This window comes from Protopterus annectens, chromosome 9.part0 (genome assembly GCF_019279795.1).
Source record: "Protopterus annectens isolate FY-2018-M chromosome 9.part0, PAN1.0, whole genome shotgun sequence".
NCBI lineage: Eukaryota > Metazoa > Chordata > Ceratodontiformes > Protopteridae > Protopterus > Protopterus annectens.
In genome coordinates, this window is record NC_056743.1 from 648,300,748 (window position 1) to 648,318,583 (window position 17,836).

General features: G+C 45.0%; 1 protein-coding gene across 1 annotated transcript in view; it reads left to right on the forward strand.

The window, feature by feature from the left end:
- Positions 1-17,836, forward strand: part of MSH5 (mutS homolog 5) — a 2,353,005-nt gene that overhangs the window by 506,019 nt on the left and 1,829,150 nt on the right. The window lies entirely within an intron of this gene.

Below are 17,836 nucleotides of genomic sequence, written 5' to 3' on the forward strand. Positions count from 1 at the left end.
TGCGTTTTCATCGTTCTAATATGAACCCCTCCTACTCTGCATTCTCTATTCTTACAAACTCTAAAGAAACATTCAAGACCACAATCCACTACCATTCTTCAGGTTCTCCAGAAGTGTATCAGAAGTAGATATGGATAGGATGATGTGAAAATTTCTCAGTGCAGATCCACTTTGGGGTCCTACCGGCTCCATCCCCTATTGGATCTGTGAGCCTTCCAACTATTTCTCATACTGTCCTCTCTCCTCTGATCCATCCCATTGTTTTGGAGCCCCAGGATCCAAAAGCACTGAGAGATCCAAAGTCTGATCTGAGGAAGATTTCTTCTTAGACTCCAATGGCATCCCTGACTAGTAACACTCTGATACCTTTTGATCAGAATGGGTCCCTGAGCCGACATCAGGTCATTGGAGTTGGTATAGACTCTGATGTTGTCAGATCCATCCTTGCCCCTCAGAGCCTCAGCCCTGGACAGTTCAGGTCCAGTTCCATCCTCAAGACACAGATCCAAGAGGAGTCATGATCTGACTGAACTAGAAGCTTCTGCTCTGTTGCAGTTAGCTACGGCTTCTCTGGGTCTATCTGCCTTCAAGATCATGGAAAGGGCTTTTTCTCTGTGTAAAGAACCACCTCCTTATTTGGATCCAGTTCCCATCTGTTCCAAACTGTGAGTCGATCAGGCCTACTCCACAGGGACAACCATTTCCAACTAGTTTCCAAGCAGTGCTTGTAGAGGAACTCCCCCTCTCTTCAGATATCTCCTGTGAACATCCCACAGAGGAGATCCTTCAGAAGAGAATGTGCAAGAGGCGGCACATAGATTTCCCTTTGGAGTCTCTCATAGAGAATACTGATTTTGATCATGTCCCTCAGATCACCACCAGGTTACATCTCGTTTGGAGACATATTAGAAATTCTCAGACAAAAGGGTGGTGGTGATTCTGAAAATTCTCCTCCAGAGGAATCATTTTTGGAAGCGTTTGGTTCTGGCCCATCTATGCCTTGGGTTGCCTCCCCCTGGTGAATGACCTCGCATCGTTTTTCCCCCCACCAGGCATGGAAGGAGACTGATACTATCAAGCCCATCCCAAAGAGAGTATCAATTTTTAGCTCTCCCCAAAGACCCCACTGGAGCAAAGGAGTCTCAGCAGATGCTATGGTGGTGGTGGACAGCCACTAAGAAAGAGCTAGCAGAACAAAGCTTTTTAGTCCACCTGCCAAACAGGAAGTCTAGGGTGCTGGACAGATTCAGAAAGTGAGTCTTTACCTTGACGAGCTTCATTTTGAGGTCTCTCAATTATCTGGCACATGTCACAACACTACAGAGAGATTTGACCAAAGAGCTATCAGATATTCTGAGCCCATGTCTGCAGTAGATTTCAAAAGAACATCCTCTCAGCTGACCACTGCATTGTCATTTTCCAGTGCTTCCATGAGCTTAACCACACATACAGCTGAAGGAACCTCATGAGCCACCAGTTTAGGCATTACCATAAGGAAACATGCCTGGATGCAGACCTGCGACTTTGTGGAGCTCTTTAAGATGTTCATCAATGCCCCCTTTAATGGCACATTGGTATTTTGTTAAAATAAATGCTTGCCTGCAGTGAACAGGAAGGGAAAATGGTCTGCCATGGAATCAAGTTTTCTACCTCTCAATAAACCTTCTCCAGGAATCAGAGGTGGTAAGAAAAAATGGTTCTGTAAATCTCTGGGATCTTTCCAAGATTTGCACATTGACAACTCCACAGGCAGAGGAGGAAGTCCAAATGCGTGATATCACCCTAGAGGCAGAGGAGGTTGTAAAATCAGGGACAGAAGGAAACCCAACCCCTTTATGATACCTTTCCCAACAAACCTTTCCAGTGCCGAAGTGCTGCCTGACTGTCCAACTCTGGAGGCAGTCTGGGGATGATTATCCTTGCACCTGTCCACCTAGGCAAATTTAATAAGATTCATGGGTACTAAGGATAATATCCAGAGGCTATTCCATTTTTCCAGCTTCCAGTTTGCAAAAGGAAAAAAAAAGCTTCCTGAAATTCCACCCAGTCAGAGCCTTAGAGCAGCAGCACTTGAAATTCAAAAGCTGCTAGACAAGAGAGTCATCTAAAAGGTCCCATCAGACCAAATAGGATTTGCAACTTATTCATGTTTGTTTTTAGTGCAAAAGTCAAAGTTATGGATGGTCATGGTTCAGTCAATTTTGCCATTTCTTTGCAAGGACGTCTGGATGTGCTCCATAGGTCTTCAGGGAAGCATACTATCACATCAAAATAGACAGGTAATCTAGAAGACGTTTATGTTTTTGGTTGAGAGCCAGTCATTACCAATTCAGATCTATGCCCTTTGGCCTCATCACAGCCCCCAGAGTCTTTACCAAATGCATGGCAGTGGTGGCTGCTCACCTGAGACTCAAAGAATTCCAAGTGTTTCCATATCTGGATGACTAGCTCATCACCACTCCCTTCAAGCATCTACTTCTACAGTGCAGGGTCTGTTTGCTCCAGATTTGCCAGTCACTGGGGATAACAGCAAATTATGCCAAATCAAACTTGATACCAGTTCAGAGCCTGGAGTTCATTGATGCACATATGGATACAACACAAATAGCATCACTACCAGTTCATTTCATATCCATGCTGAGGTCTCAAGTCCATCAAATTATCTCCCATCCATCTCCTTCAATCAGGTTAGTTTTTCAAGCATTAGGATTTATGACAGCAGCCATTGTGTTGCTTCCCTTCACTCAATTTTTATGCGTGTTCGTCAACGAACTGTACATGTTCAGTGGTCCATTCTTCAACAACCCCCATCTTTTTCTATCAAACTTACTGCAATTTGCAAGTGATGCATCAAATAGTGGATCCAGTTGAAAGATATTCATCTAGGCTGGCCCATTGTTTTACCACCCTCAATGGCCAGTGTGACTACAGATGCTTCCCAGCTGGAGTAGGGGGGCATTTCCTGGGAAGGACAGTCCAAGGTACTTGGTGCTCCTGTGCCTCCCCTCTTCTGGGCCAGTAATCAAGGAGCCTGAATTCTCACCACTGACCGTGGTGAGGGGCATTCGCTTGGAACATGCAGCTCTCTCCACCAAGCACAGTTTCCCTTAAGAGCACACAGGGAACACACTCAGTCTGGGGGTTGGGTTTCCTTCTGTCCCTCCAGGCTCCCAATAAATCTCCCCACTGGAACATCTATAGAGTGGAGTCCTCAGCCGAGCCACCCTCTGTGTAAAACCAGTCCTCTGTGTACCTGCTCCAAGTAGCTGACAAAATCACTCTTTGAAAATTTGATTTTCATACACACACACACACACACACACACACACACACACACACACACACACACACACACACCTGGGAAAGGCTGGAACAGATCTACCAGCTATGCCCCCTTCTGCTCAGACTATAAGGTAGGTACTGTCACCAGAACACTCCAAAGCCAGCTACTTTAAGGCTCTTACAAGGGTGCCAAATTATACTGAGTAAAATTAATACTAATACAAATGGTAGTGTTTGACCAATGCAGCAAGGCTTTCAGGAGTGGCCACATTGTCGCCAAGTAAATACAAGTACTCTCAAATGTTAAAATATTCTCTAAAAGACCAGCAACAATGAAAAGTTTAAATATATTTAATAATAAACAATAAAAGAACATAAATTACTAAATATCTGTTTACAATAAACACAAGAGTTTCACTCACAGAAAATATTAAAAACTAACACAGATGAAAGATTCACACAGATACAGAAAAACAATACTTAATCTCACTATATTTTCCTGGCTGATCTAAAGAATTGCTATTTCCTACTTAATAAAGCAAAGCAAGATGAGTGGTCTTGTCAGTTCCAAAAACAAGCTGCTTTGAAACTTCTGTCGCATCTAATATTAAAACATCATTTCAATGCTGGATTACAGAATGACATCACATACGTCTGGTCATCTGACTCTGGTTCCCACACTTCCCCCTTTACTAGAAACTGAATGAGAATCTACCACATGTGTCAATAATACGCTCACATAGACATTTGTTGAGATGTGTTACAGCATCTAGAAGCTATAAAACCATTTCAAAACTTCCACCCTTCCAGGGTAGCAATTAGTTCACCCCAATGACAATACAGTGGGATTCCTATTCCTGGTTTTCACAGACATTTCATCACTGGCTGCAATCAGAACTGTAAGATACAATCTTTATGGCCTAAACCAGCTTATTTAATTTCAGACTATTTTTCAGAGTTAGCTGGACTGATATTAACCTTTTCTTTTCCAGTATCCTCTGTTACAATATATTCATTTTAGCAGTTGCAATACAGTCTGATATATAGGCATATTTATTTTCTGTCCAGTAGGACCCACTGTTGGTACATTTTTGACACAAACAGCTTTACAAATGCATTTTCAAGACACACATCTGTACAAATCAGTTTGATATACAAATGGCATATAATTCTTTACAAAATTACAGCTAGCTATGCCGGCATATGTTACACATCCACTGCCCTACTTCTCCTGGCATAACTGTCAGTACCTCACATCATCACAGCCCCCCAAGAGACAAATCTGCATATCAGTGTACTAGATATGACAGCAGTCTTGTTAGCATTGCAGACATTTCAACATGCTGTTTCTTCAGGGACTATTGCGATTCAGACTGTGACAGTATGTTTGTCTGTTAGATCAACAAACAAGGAGGAACTTGATCTTGCCCCTCTGCAGAGAGGCCATGAGAGTGTGGGAATGGGTGATCTCTTCAAAATGCTTTCTATTTACTACACACATACTAGGGAAAATCAATGTGTTAGTGGACAAATTAAACAGATCTATTTTTAATCTGCATGAGTGGTCTTTCAAACAATCCAGGGCAGAAGAGATTTTTCATCACTGGGGCCAACCTTGCTTCCCCCCACAACAACAAGTGCAGCAGGTATTTTGCCCTAATTCCCCCCTAAGGGGGAGTCACTGAGAGATGCTAGAGTCCATCTAGCCCACCAGTGGTCTTTACACTTATCCCCCTTCCCTTGATTCCTATATTTCTACAGAAAACAAACCGGCTGAAGAGCTCATTCATCCTCATTGTGCCCCCTTCTGGCCTCAACAGGTGTGGTTCCCCTTCCTATGGCCTCACCTTCATTATCCTCCATAGATGCTGGTGTGAAGGCTGCCAGCCTAGCTTGCTGAAATGTAGATAATTCTATGTAATTTGGGAATAGTAATCTGATTTGTATGCTTGTCTTACAAATGTAAGAAAAATATATGTTATGTGCATATTAAACTACTGGTGCAGAAGTGTGTGTTGAACTGTATGTTATGTGCTGAGCTTTAAGAATGTAACCACCGTGTACCCTACTAGAAAAGAGCATAGTTAACTTGCAAACTCTAAGAAAATAAGTGAATTGTTTACAATGGTGTTTATCTCCGCTAGGCGACAATGTCTGCAGCTAGAAATTCTTGCTGTTGTCTGGAAGCAGAATAATTACAGGTTTCAAATGTAAAACGGTCCGTTTTATGACTTCCAGTTCCAGGCAAACTTCTGAGAGATAAGTAATGTTGACACAGAGGTGCAAAATTTTAAGTTTCTGAGAACTGCAGGCAGAGGTGACAAGAATGATATAATCTGAGATAACCCAGGAGAAATGTTTGATAGTAATTTAAGAATTATCTCAGAGAGCGAGTCTGTGCACTTTTTGTATTTGTCTTAGGATCTGACAGCATTGTCTCATCAGCACTTGTCTTGCTCTGTAAGTAAGTTATTTGGGTACAGTGTTTTTTCTTAGAGATAGGAATATAATTAAGATTAGTTTAGATGTGTTCTCTATTCATTTGAGACTTCCCTGCAATGTTGTTTTAAAATATTTCCTTTGATTCTGAACTCTGTTGTCACTGTGTTGAGTTATTGAGTATTGTCTTGTGCTTTTATTTATTATTAAATATATTTAAACCTCTTAATTGTGGCTGGTTTGTTTAGAGATATTTAAGCTCTTAGAGTACTTGCATATGGCGACACTTACAGGCTACTTTTAAATAGCCTTGCTGTTGGCCACACTTACCATTTGGATAATAGTAACATTACACAGTAGAATTAGTGACCTTTTGTAAGGACCTTATAGTAGCTGATAAGTAAGGGTGGTTGGTGGCAGTGATTTCTACCTTAGAGTCTGGGCAGAAGGGGGCATAGCTATTAAACCTGTGCCAGGAGTGTCTGTGTTTATAAATCAAATCTCAAGGTGTGTGTGTTACTTGGGCAGGGACATGAAGCACTGGTTGAACAGAGTGTGCCAGAGGTTTTGGCTTGACCACTCAGCTGAGATCTTAATCCTATAGCCGTGCCAGTGGGCAGTCTTGTTGGGGATCTGGAGATAGAGGGAGAAACCAGCCCCAGACTGACTGTGATCTCTGTGTGCTCTTAAGGGAAATTGTATTTTACTGTGTGTGTACTTATCCTCCCAATGTGCACGTCCCTCACTGCTGCTAGTGGTAAGGATTGAGGCTCTTGATTACTGGGCCAGTGCAGGGGCATCACAACTGGAATCATTTCCACACCTTCTGTCACACTCATCAGGAATCAACAATCCCAAAATTTCAGTCCCTCAAGCTTAACCGCATGGTTTCCACTTCCAGTAATGGTCAAGACAGCCCAGGCTACCTTCCATAGTGCATTCCTTAATTTTGTCTTCACAACAAAGACTCTACCAAGAAGATTTATAAGAGCAAGTCGAAAACCTTCTCAGTTTGGGCATTGAAAAATTATGATGACCATTTTCTCCTTTGGATTCTCCTGTACTTGAATTTTTTGGCTACTTTCTTTAAAGAAGGAGGTAGTTTTTCTATGATTAAGTTGCAATTAGAAGCCATTTCCAATTTTCATACCAGAGATAGAAATTATTCCTTGGTTTCATCCAAGTTATGCAAAGCATTCCTAAAAGGCATTTTCCTTCTTTAACCACAAATAAAAGATCCTTCATCTCCCTGGGATCTGATAGTTCTGCTACACGGTCTAACTCAGAACCCTTTTGAGCATTCAGCAAAACAAAAAAAAAACAAAAACGAACTAAAATTTCTTTGATGGAAAACAGATGTAATGGGATCCTATCTCGCCTACATTCATAACTGATGGGTTCGATCCATCGACTCCGACTCGGCCACTATATACTAGAACGAAGTCTCTAATTGGCTGGGCTACCCCTTATCCCAGCATGCACCACGCCTGCTTCCCCAGATCTCGTTTGCAGCTTTTCAAGCTGGACGTGGTCTCGACTTGGCTGGAGCTAAGTGTTTTTTTTCATTACTTTTTGGTCTTTTGACCTAGGGTTTTCTTCACTAATTTAACAAACAGCTGTTTTAACAGCTTTACATGTGTGTGTAACCTGTTTTGGTGCGATTGGTATTTTTTTCTACATACCGGGCAAGGCCCGTTTAAGTTAGAGGGCCCTTGCCCTTATTTCTGTGTGGGTGTATTGATTTTGTCTCTCTGTACGTCCTGATCTATCGGGCTAAGCCCGTTTTGTGTTCTGTATCTCGGGCCAGTACCGTTGGCTCGTGCCCTACTTTAAGGTTTGCTTTTCATTGTGGGAAATAGTTGTGTGATAGGATGTCGAAAGAGCAGAAGTCTGGTTTTAAAAAGTGCACCAAGTGCAACTACAAAATGTCTCTTACTGATAGCCATGCTGTTTGTGTATATTGTTTAGGACCGAAACATTTGCAGGAAACATGTAGTGTTTGTCATGCTTTTTCCTCTAGGGTCCTTCAAGAACGAAAAAAATAAATTGATCCTTAAGGGCCTTATTAAGCCCTCCTTTGAGGAAGCTTTGGCTTCTCCTTCCTCTCCAGCTTCTAAAAAGAAAAGGTTGTCGGCTCCGACTAGTCCGTCGGAACTGACTTCCAAGAAGCATAGGTTGACCTCTTCTTCCTCGGCTCCAATGGCTTCGGAGCCTCGGGTGGAAGGGTCTGCCTCGATACCTCTTTCCTTGGCTCCATTGGTGTCGGAGCCGCAGGTTGGGGGATCGAGAGGCGAATCACCTGCTTCGGCTCCTTTGGTCTCGGAGCCGTTGGAGGTGTGCAGCTCAGACTCCCCCCCCCCCCCCCGAAGTCCCCTTCGGCACTGATGCTTATTCATATGGTTCCGGATCCGGTGCTGATGGTGTTGGAGCCATTTCGGAACCGGTCCCCTGGTCTATCGGAGCCGAGAGAGAAGTCGTGTCGGCCCCCATCTATTTCCTCTAAATCCTCCAGGTTGTCAGACTCAGATTTGGACAGAGTTATCCAGAGGCTTTGCCAGTCCCCGGTTTTTGCAAAAATGGTCTCTGCTCCAGCCCACTCGGCTCCGGAGCCGGTCCCCACTTCAACGCATCCAATTCCTCCTCCATCCTCCTCGGAGCCTTTGGAGTCGGTGATGGTAGAGCGGAGCAGAGTCGTCCAGTCGGAACCGAGACTCCCTCGGAGCTTCTCTGTTCTGACCATCATTTCTACCCTGTCCTCGGCGTCAGGGTTCGGTACCGGGACTTCCAAAGTGTTCCCCTCGGCCCCGACCGAGGAACTGGTAGCTTCGGTGCCTAGTCTTCCCCTCGGAGCATCGGCCGCAGGGATTCCTGGTACCGTCATGGCCTCTCAGCCGGTGTCCTCCGTAGAGTCTGGAGGTCCTGCTTTTGAGGCCATGAGGAGTGCGCTGGCCATGTCCTTGCCGGCTCAGCAAGTCTCTACCTCACCGTCCCTAGACTTGGGAACTGGTGCTTCTGGTGTGCTTCATTCCCACGACAGCGGGGCCCCAGGGCCTGAGGATACCCCCTTGGGGGGTTCCCTTCTCCCGGAAGGTCCTTCTGAATCCGCTTCAGATGAACCTCCAAGAAAAAAATTGTGCAAGAGGAAGCACATTGACTCCCAGGATGAGTCTATCACATCAGATACTGACCTCGATGATGCGGAGGGGTCCCAAAATCGTCCTCGGATGACGTCTCATTCTCAGATATCCTCAAGATCCTGAGACAGAGAGGCGATTGGCAGTCCAAAACCCCTTCCTCAGAGGAGCCAGTCTTCCTCAAGGCTTTTGGGGCCCAGCCCTCCGCCTCCTGGGTGTCTCCACCCTTCTATGACTTACTAGATTTAGTTTCTCGAAGGGTGTGGGAACACCCTGACACTGTGGAACCGGTGCCCGCCAGGCCTAACAAGTTCCTCTCAGCCCCTCCTCAAAAGGAATTTTTGACTAAAGGAGTTGCAGTAGATGCGATGGTGGTGGCATCTGCCACTCAGCAGGACGTGGCAGAGGCTTCACCGTCTATTCACCCTCCTAATAAGGATTTCCAGGAGCATGGATAGGTACGGGAAGTGTACCCTTTCTTTAGCGGCCTTTACCCTGCGGTCGCTGAATTATCTTTGTCATTTTACCAGGCTCCAAAGGGACCTCCTCAAAGAGTTAGGTGAGTCTCTTACGGGTAATCTTCCTGAGGCGTTAGCCCAAACTGTTGGCGCCCAGATGACTACCCTATCTTCGATAGTCAACTCATCCATGAGGCTCATATCATATGCAGCCCGAAGGGGTGAGTAGAGCAGCGGGAACAGGCGTGGCTCTTAGAAGACATGCCTGGTTACACTTGTGTCCCTTTGCGGAGGCCTTTACGTCTTCCTTCACCGACGCCCCCTTTGATGGGTCCTCCCTGTTTGGACCCAAGGTGAAGGACACACTGACTCGGTGCGAGCAGGAGGGCAAGACCTTGACTGCCGTGGGGGCCCGTTTTTCCGCTCCCTCTAGACCTTACCCCAAGGCCCAGAGAGGAGGGAAAATGTGGTTCAGGAAATCTCAAAGGTCTTTCCCTACTCCACCGAGTGATCCCCCCTCTAGACGCGGGGGGGATTCAGGAAGACACCGCCCCAGAGGCGGCAGAGGCCCCCGTAACTCTGGAGACCGCGATTCCTTTCGTGGTCCATCCTACGCTCACCGTCCCCTAAGACGTGGCCCAACTGCGCATCTCCGGAGCCAGTAGGGGGTCGCTTTGCAGAACACCCGCAGGCTTGGGAATCTATCACCAAGGATCAGTGGATGCTCCGAACCATAACTGGAGGCTATCTCTCATCCCTTTCATCAAGATCCCCCCTCTTCCTATCAGGAAATTCCCGGATGTGCCACCCAGTCAGCGGGATCTAGCAGCGGTCGAGGTTTCAAAGCTGCTAAGAAAAGGAGTCATCCAGCCTGTCCCCGCCGACCAGATCGGATCAAGAACTTAGTCAAGACTATTTTTGATGCCAAAAAAGACAGGGGACTTAAGGCCCATTTTGGACCTCAGATAATTGAATCGCTTTGTAAAACAATCCAAATTCCGAATGGTCACCCTTCAGTCCATTCTCCCGTTATTGGAGAAGGATGTCTGGATGTGCTCCATAGATCTCAAGGACGCTTAATATCACATTCTGATAAGTCAAGAGTCCAGGAGTCATTTACGCTTCCGCCTGGGAGCCAGTCATTTCCAGTTCCGAGCACTGCCCTTTGGTCTCACCACAGCCCCCAGGGTGTTCACCAAGTGTCTGGCAGTAGTGACAGCTCACTTGAGAAGTCTAGGATTCTAAGTGTTTCCCTATCTAGACTACTGGCTCTTTACTGCCACCTCCAAGCACCTATTAGTTTGGGCGCTTATGACCACAGTCAGTTTGGGTCATTCACTAGGAATCACGTTCAATTGGGAAAAATCTGTGCTGCAGCCATCTCAGCGTATTACCTTTATAGGCGCAGAGTTAGACACAAGAAGAATGCGGGCATTCTTGCCGGAAGAAAGGATTCAGGTCCTGCAGTCTCAGATTCAAATCTTGTTACCCAGATCACGAGTTCAGGCCAGACTGATTCTGCAGTTATTGGGCACGATGTCTTCGACTATTCTTCTAGTCCCCTTAGCCAGGCTGCACATGCGGGTGCTGCAATGGCTACTGTCGGTTCAATGGTCCTTTCAGGAACTCCCCTTGAACCATTTAGTCCAGATTACGGAAATTTGCCGTCGGGACCTACGTTGGCGGCTGCTTCGGTCCAACCTGGACCAGGGGCGACCCTTTGCCCTTCAGCCTCCTGTCGCCACGGTGACCATGGATGCCTCCCAGATAGGGTGGGGAGGTCATTATCTGGACAGGTCTGTCCAAGGTACGTGGCAGGTTCATGAAACGCACTTACATATCAATATCCTGGAAATGAGAGCGGTGCTACTGGCGTTGCAAGCACTTCATCATGCTCTTCCCCGGGGTACTATTGCGATTCTATCCGACAACATGTCGGTAGTCTGGTACATAAACAAGCAAGGCGGAACCAGGTCCTACCCTCTTTGCCGAGAGGCCATGAGAGTGTGGCATTGGGGGATTGCTACCCAGCATTTCCTAGTGGCGACGCACATTCCGGGGAAATCCAATGTGATTGCAGACAGGCTGAGCAGGACTTTCCTGTTGCCCCACGAGTGGTCCCTCAACGACAGGGTGGCTGCAAACATCTTCGCCAAGTGGGGCCTCCCTTGTTGCGACTTGTTCCCCAGCCCTCACAATGCGAAATGCAGGGAGTTCTTCACTCTGACTCCCTCTCAGGGGCAGATTCCCAGGGACGCTCTAGCTCACAGTTGGTCCCCTGGTCTACTTTACACCTTCCCTCCGGTTCCCCTTCTCTCGAAGGTGATACAGAAGGCGATTTATCTAGGAAGCGACATGATTTTGATTGCTCCACACTGGCTTCATCAGGTTTGGTTCCCCTTCCTTCTGAGGTATGCGGTGGAAGGCCCATGGTTTCTGGACCTGGTGCCCGACCTGTTAACTCATCAGTTGGGACAGTCTCACCCATCCCTCAGGTCCTTGAGGTTGGCCGCTTGGTTACTCCACTTCCAACCTTAGTCAGAGATAACTCTTTTTCTCCAGACGTCATCCACATTTTGTCCTCTTCTCACAAACCTTCCACTATTAAACTGTATTCCAGCAAATGGAAAAGGTTTGCTCTTTGGGCCCTGCAACGAGGTATAGATCCCCTTACCGCCCCAGTACCTCAGGTTTTAGAATTCCTGGCTTCTTTGTTTTATTTGGGCTCTTCAGTTTCCACATTTAAAGTCCAACTGGCGGCTATCTCTAATTTTCATGTCTCCTTTGAGCCTTCCTTAATGGCAAACAGGCTTTGCAAATCTTTCCTTAAAGGAGCGTGGCTCCTTCGGCCCCCAATAGCCCATCCTGTGCCCCCTTGGGACCTGAATATGGTTCTAGCTTCTTTAACTGCCCGCCCCTTTGAACCAGCAGCTACTTGTGATATAAAATTTCTATCTTGGAAAACCGCCTTTTTGGTGGCAATAACCTCTGCCAAGCGGGTCTCAGAGCTTCAGGCTCTCTGTTCTAATCCTCCTTATTTGACTTTTCACAAAGACAGAGTGTCCCTCAAGTTAAATCCCTCTTTCTTGCCCAAAGTAGCATCCCCCTTATGAATTCAACAATCCTTGGAGCTCCCTGTGTTTTTTCCCAAATTCTCCAATAGCGCAGAATATATTTTCCATCAGTTGGATGTTCACAGACAACTGCGTTTTTATTTAAGTAGGACCAATCAGACACAAAAGTCAGATCAGCTGTTTGTGTCCTTTGCGGAAAATAGGTTGGGTCAACCGGTGGCTAAAACCACCTTAGCCAAATGGATTAAAGATTGCATCTCCTTCATTTATTCACGGTCCGGCAAAGAGCTACCCTTCCCAGTCAGGGCTCATTCTACCAGGGCAATGGCTACTTCTGTAGCATTCCACTCCAAATTATCGATAGATGATATCTGTGCGGCCGCTACCTGGTCTTCTCTGCACACCTTCATTTCTCATTACAAGATAGATGTGGCTTCTCAAGGTAGAGCTTCCTTTGGTTCCACATTTCTCAGGAGTGTTTTCCAATGAGAACCCGGGATTTAGGTGCTAGGGGACGCTATCCCATCAGTTATGAATGTAGGCGAGATAGGATCCCATTACATCTTTTAGTTATGTACTTACCATAACTTCGGATGTATGGGATCCATCTCACCTACATTCATACGTACCGCCTCCTTCCCCTTCCCATTGGATTTAGAGAGAATGTTGCTACTTACTGAGTTTTTCTCTTGAAGGACTTTAGTTTGTTACAGTTGCTGGTATGTCTCTGTGTCTGGATGTAGGTATGAAAGCGAACAAACAAGATCTGGGGAAGCAGGCGTGGTGCATGCTGGGATAAGGGGTAGCCCAGCCAATTAGAGACTTCGTTCTAGTATATAGTGGCCGAGTCAGAGCCGATGGATCGGCTCCAAACCCATCAGTTATGAATGTAGGCGAGATGGATCCCATACATCTGAAGTTATGGTAAGTACATAACTAAAAGTTTTCTTAGCAGCTATTTCTTCTGGAAGAAGAATTTCTGAACCTCAGGCTTTCTTCAAAAAACCCTTACATTATGTTCTATAAAGATAGGATTTGCTGATGAACAAATCCTTTTTTTTACCCTCAAAGTAGCCTTTAAATCGAACATTAACCAACCCATATGGGCGGCCACGGTGGTGCAGTGGTTAGTGTTGCCACCTTACAGCAAGAGGTTCTCTGGTTCAATCCTCAGCTAGGGTGCCTGCTGTGTGGAGTCTGCATGTCTTCCCTTTGGTTGCGTGGGTTTCCTCCGGGTGCTCCGGTTTCCTCCCACATCTCAAAAACGTGCTGTAGGTGGATTGGATACTCTAAGTTGGCCCTAGATGTGAATATGTGTGTGTGTGTGTGTGTGTGTGTGCCTTCTGTGGAAGGTTGGGCACTGGGCTGGCAACTCGACACCATAAAACTCCACTGCCAGTCATGAACAGACAGGTGATCCGCTGTGACAACCCCTAACTGGGAAAAGCCGAAAGAAGATTAACCAACCCATATATTTACTGGTCTTCTTTCCAAAAATTTCAAACAAAGGAAAGTATATGGTTCATCTTGATGTGCACAGACAATTGTTTTTTTTTTTTTTTTTTGTTACACAGGACAGAGCAAATATGAAAGTCAGATCAGTTGTTTGTCTCTCTTTCATCAAACTTATTATGCAGTTTCTAAAGTTACTTTAGCAATGGATCACTGATTGGGTCTGTTTCTCTATTCAAAACAAAGCATTCCCCTTCCTAAATCACCCAAAGCTCACTCAACTGGATCCATGGCTACTTCATCTGCTTTTTGAACAAGAACATCTATTGATATTAGTACAGCTGCCATATAGTCCAATGCTCATACCCTTATATGCATTACAAATTGGATGATGTATCCAGAAGTAGGACCGCCTCTGGCTTGGCGATACTCCAGAATATTCTTCCATGAGAGCCATCCACGATCAACCTAGCTGGGGACTCTGTCCCATATGTTGAGGAAGAATGGAAATGACAACATCAGGTGTAAAGTTATGTACTCATCATAACGGCATCTGTGTTGTCTATTTTCATTCTTCCTCGACTTCCTTCCAATCCATCCCCAGTTCTTTAATCTTCTGGAGAAAACCTGTTGGACAGTAATTGGAACCTATAGTAATGGGTTTGAGCCTTTCTTTCTTTTAGCTGTCCCTGTTTCTGTCTAGCTATAAGGTATTTATGGCAACAAACTCTATCTGAGGTATTGGGGATGGACTGAGTCATTACAGGTAGAGGGAGGAGCTTGAGAGTTAGATCCAAAGTCTCGAATATGTGGCAGAGTTGAATCAGAGGATTGGATCTGAACACATGTTTAGGAAGAATGAAAATGGACAACACAAATGCCTAGTTATGTTAAGTACATAACATTTAAATCTGCTGTCCTTTTCATTCTTCCTCACCTATGGGTTCTGGATCCGATCCGACTCTGCCACATCTACTAATTTCAAGCTCCTCCCTCTACCCATAATGCACTACACTGTCACCAACTCTTCAGATCTCGTTTGCTGCTGATGTGGTAAGACGGAAGATTCTGAAATTTTGAGTAGTGAGAAAGATTTACTTGTCTGTCTTTGTTGTATAAACTCGTATTCCTTTTTGCTTTCCAGTATTTTTTCTTTTTTTTTTTTTTGTTTGGTCTCCTCCCTCTGTTGATAGTCACCTTGGCTATTTATTTCTGTTTGCAAGCTCCTACACCCTGCCTATTTTTCTAGTTAATGGTTATGTAGTTGATGTTTCTCTCCTTGCTAACTCCGCCTGGTTTAGCAGCCTGCAATTTAACAGGTTACTTTTACTAGTAAGCATAAAGGGCAGCCATGGTGGTGCAGCGGTTAGCATTGCTGCCTCACAGCAAGAGGTTCTCTGGTTCGATCCTTGGCTGGGGTGCCTTCTGTGCGGAGTCTGCATGTCCTCCCTGTGGTCACATGGGTTTCCTCAGGGTGCTCCAGTTTCCTCCCACATCCCAAAGGCATGCTGTAGGTGGATTGGACACTCTAAATTGGCCGTAGGTGTGAGTGCGTGTGTGTGCCTTCTGTGGAAGGTTGGGCGTCGGGCTGGCAACTCAACACCTTAAAACTCCACTGCCAATCATGAGCGGACAGGTGATCCGCTGTGGCAACCCCTAACTGGGAAAAGCCGAAAGAAGACTTTTACTAGTAAGCATCTTTGGTGGTTTTTCTGTCTACAGTTCCATCATTGTTTTTCTCTGCTTGCTGACTCCTGAGCTGCTCATTGGTGTAATGGTTAATTCTGTAACCTCTCAATGACCATTTATGGAGTTTGGATTCCTCTTGGCAGTTTACAATTTTTATGACTTGCCTTTGACTATTAAGTTTTTGGTGTGGTTTTGTGTTCCCTGCCTAAAGTGCAAGCACCAGTCTGTTCCTGCTTTGTTGTCGTAGTGTTTGTGTTTTTGTCACCTCACACCTTGGTCCATTCTTTGGTGTTTTTTGTGGGGATGTTGTCATTCTGATAGCTGTGCACCCTCTCAGTTTCAGGTTCTTCATGCCTAACTGTCCGCTAACCTGTCTTGTTTTTTTTTTTTTGGTCTGCTCCTCATGAATTCTTGATTTCTAGCAGATTACTGGTAATCACTGAGGACTGTATTAGCTAAATGGCATTTGAGACTTGGACTTCGTACTCTTCAGAAAATCAGTGTTATTTTAAAACTTGTAAATCTGCCAATTTTCTAGGAGGTAACCGTGACATTTAATATATATGTTATACTGTCTTTTCAGACATGTGCTTTGTTTCCGTTAGTGACTCAAACCCCCTTAAAAAAAAAGGTATTCTGAGGCCAATCCTAAATCAAACTATACTTGTTGAGTACACAAAGTTCCTGATGTTTGTACAGTCAGTCTGTAGGATCATAGGAGGTTGCCAGGCTAATGACCCTAGGGCCCTTACAATCCTAGCCTGGTACAACTCCTGTTCTCAAGCATATCAAGGTATTAAGCGGAACTAAGTCAACAAATACTACCCCTGCCCAAGAGGGACACAGGTGAAACTCTTTGGGTACATTTGTGGTTTCCCATTCAGTTTTCCAAATTACCATTAAATAGGGTCAGTGAGGAATCCTGCTTCACCTAAATTGGAACTGTGCCCCAGAAGAGAGGTAACCTCTGCGAGACATATCTGTCTGTCCAGCAAGTCTTGTTGATATCACACTCTAGGTTGAGTTCCCTAGAGCAAGTGTATTTTATACCATTTGATTTATGAATGTGTAGCATTTCCATTAGAAGAGGATCTGAATCCTGCTGCTTCTGCCCAAGGTCAAATGAATGTGCCCCCATACATTCCTGGCATGCATGATACATCATTAAAATAGATAGGCATTCTAAAGTCAACTACTTTTCCGAATAGAGCCCGTCTTTTCCCATTCTGTTCTTCTCTATTCTTACTGCACCCCCTGGAGGTTGTTTAACCTACTATGAGGTCATCTGTTCAGCTCACATGAGTCCAGAAAGATCCCTTGTGTTTCTGCATTTAGCATTGGTTGCTTCTCACTGCCTTAACCAGACATCATAGGTTCTTAGGTTCATAAGTAGGTACTAGGCTATTTGCCCAAGGGCATTTATAAGCCTAGCCAGTGTGTGTTGGCTTTCGCCGCCCCATTGATTAATTAACTGATCCTCTGTCAAGCAGAGCCAATGAAGTGATCCCAGGGGGTGTATTTTCTTTTACCCATCCACTCTTCAAGGTTTCTCTTGAAGAGTGTTAGTGAGAGGCTCTGCCTGATGTAATTTGGAATTTTGTTCCAAAGCATGGGGAGTCTCTGTGACAGGAATCTATCCCTCCAGCATGTTCTATTTATTGTTGTGGCGAGGTTTAGCTCACTAGAGCATGTGGCTCGCAGTGACTTGGATTTCTTTAGGTGGAGCATGTCCATCAATTCTGAGTTGGACATTGCTTTGCAAGTCAAGCAGAGATCACCTCTGAGTAAGTGATATGCCACTGAGTACAGCCGTAGTTTTTTCAATCAGGCTGCATAGGACATATGTTTGAGACCAGTAATTCTCTTGGTGAGGTACTTTTGTGGTTCTTCCAGATGTTGGAAATGTCTTGTGAGGTACATCCCAAATGGGGCATTGTACTCTATGATGGGTCTAATGAGTGACGAGTAGAGGGGCACTATAACCTCTTTATTTCTAGATGCAAACCGTTTAGTAATTAGATGTATGTCTGTATGAAATTAAAAAAAACAGAATACGAAAAATGCATTGTATAGACACCAGACAACTTGCTCCAAAGCAGTATTTTCCTTTTTTGCTTTGGATTCTGTGCCCAAGGATGTAAGGGGAGGTATGTGGGAGGACAAACTGGAATATAAAGAATTATACTGGCAGATAGTTTTGGAATGTAATAAACCTCCGGGTTTGAATGATTTTCTATCTATCAAGCCAGTATTAAAATTGAGATCAGCTAAACTTTGAGACATCAACTGTACTTACCACTAAAAGGCA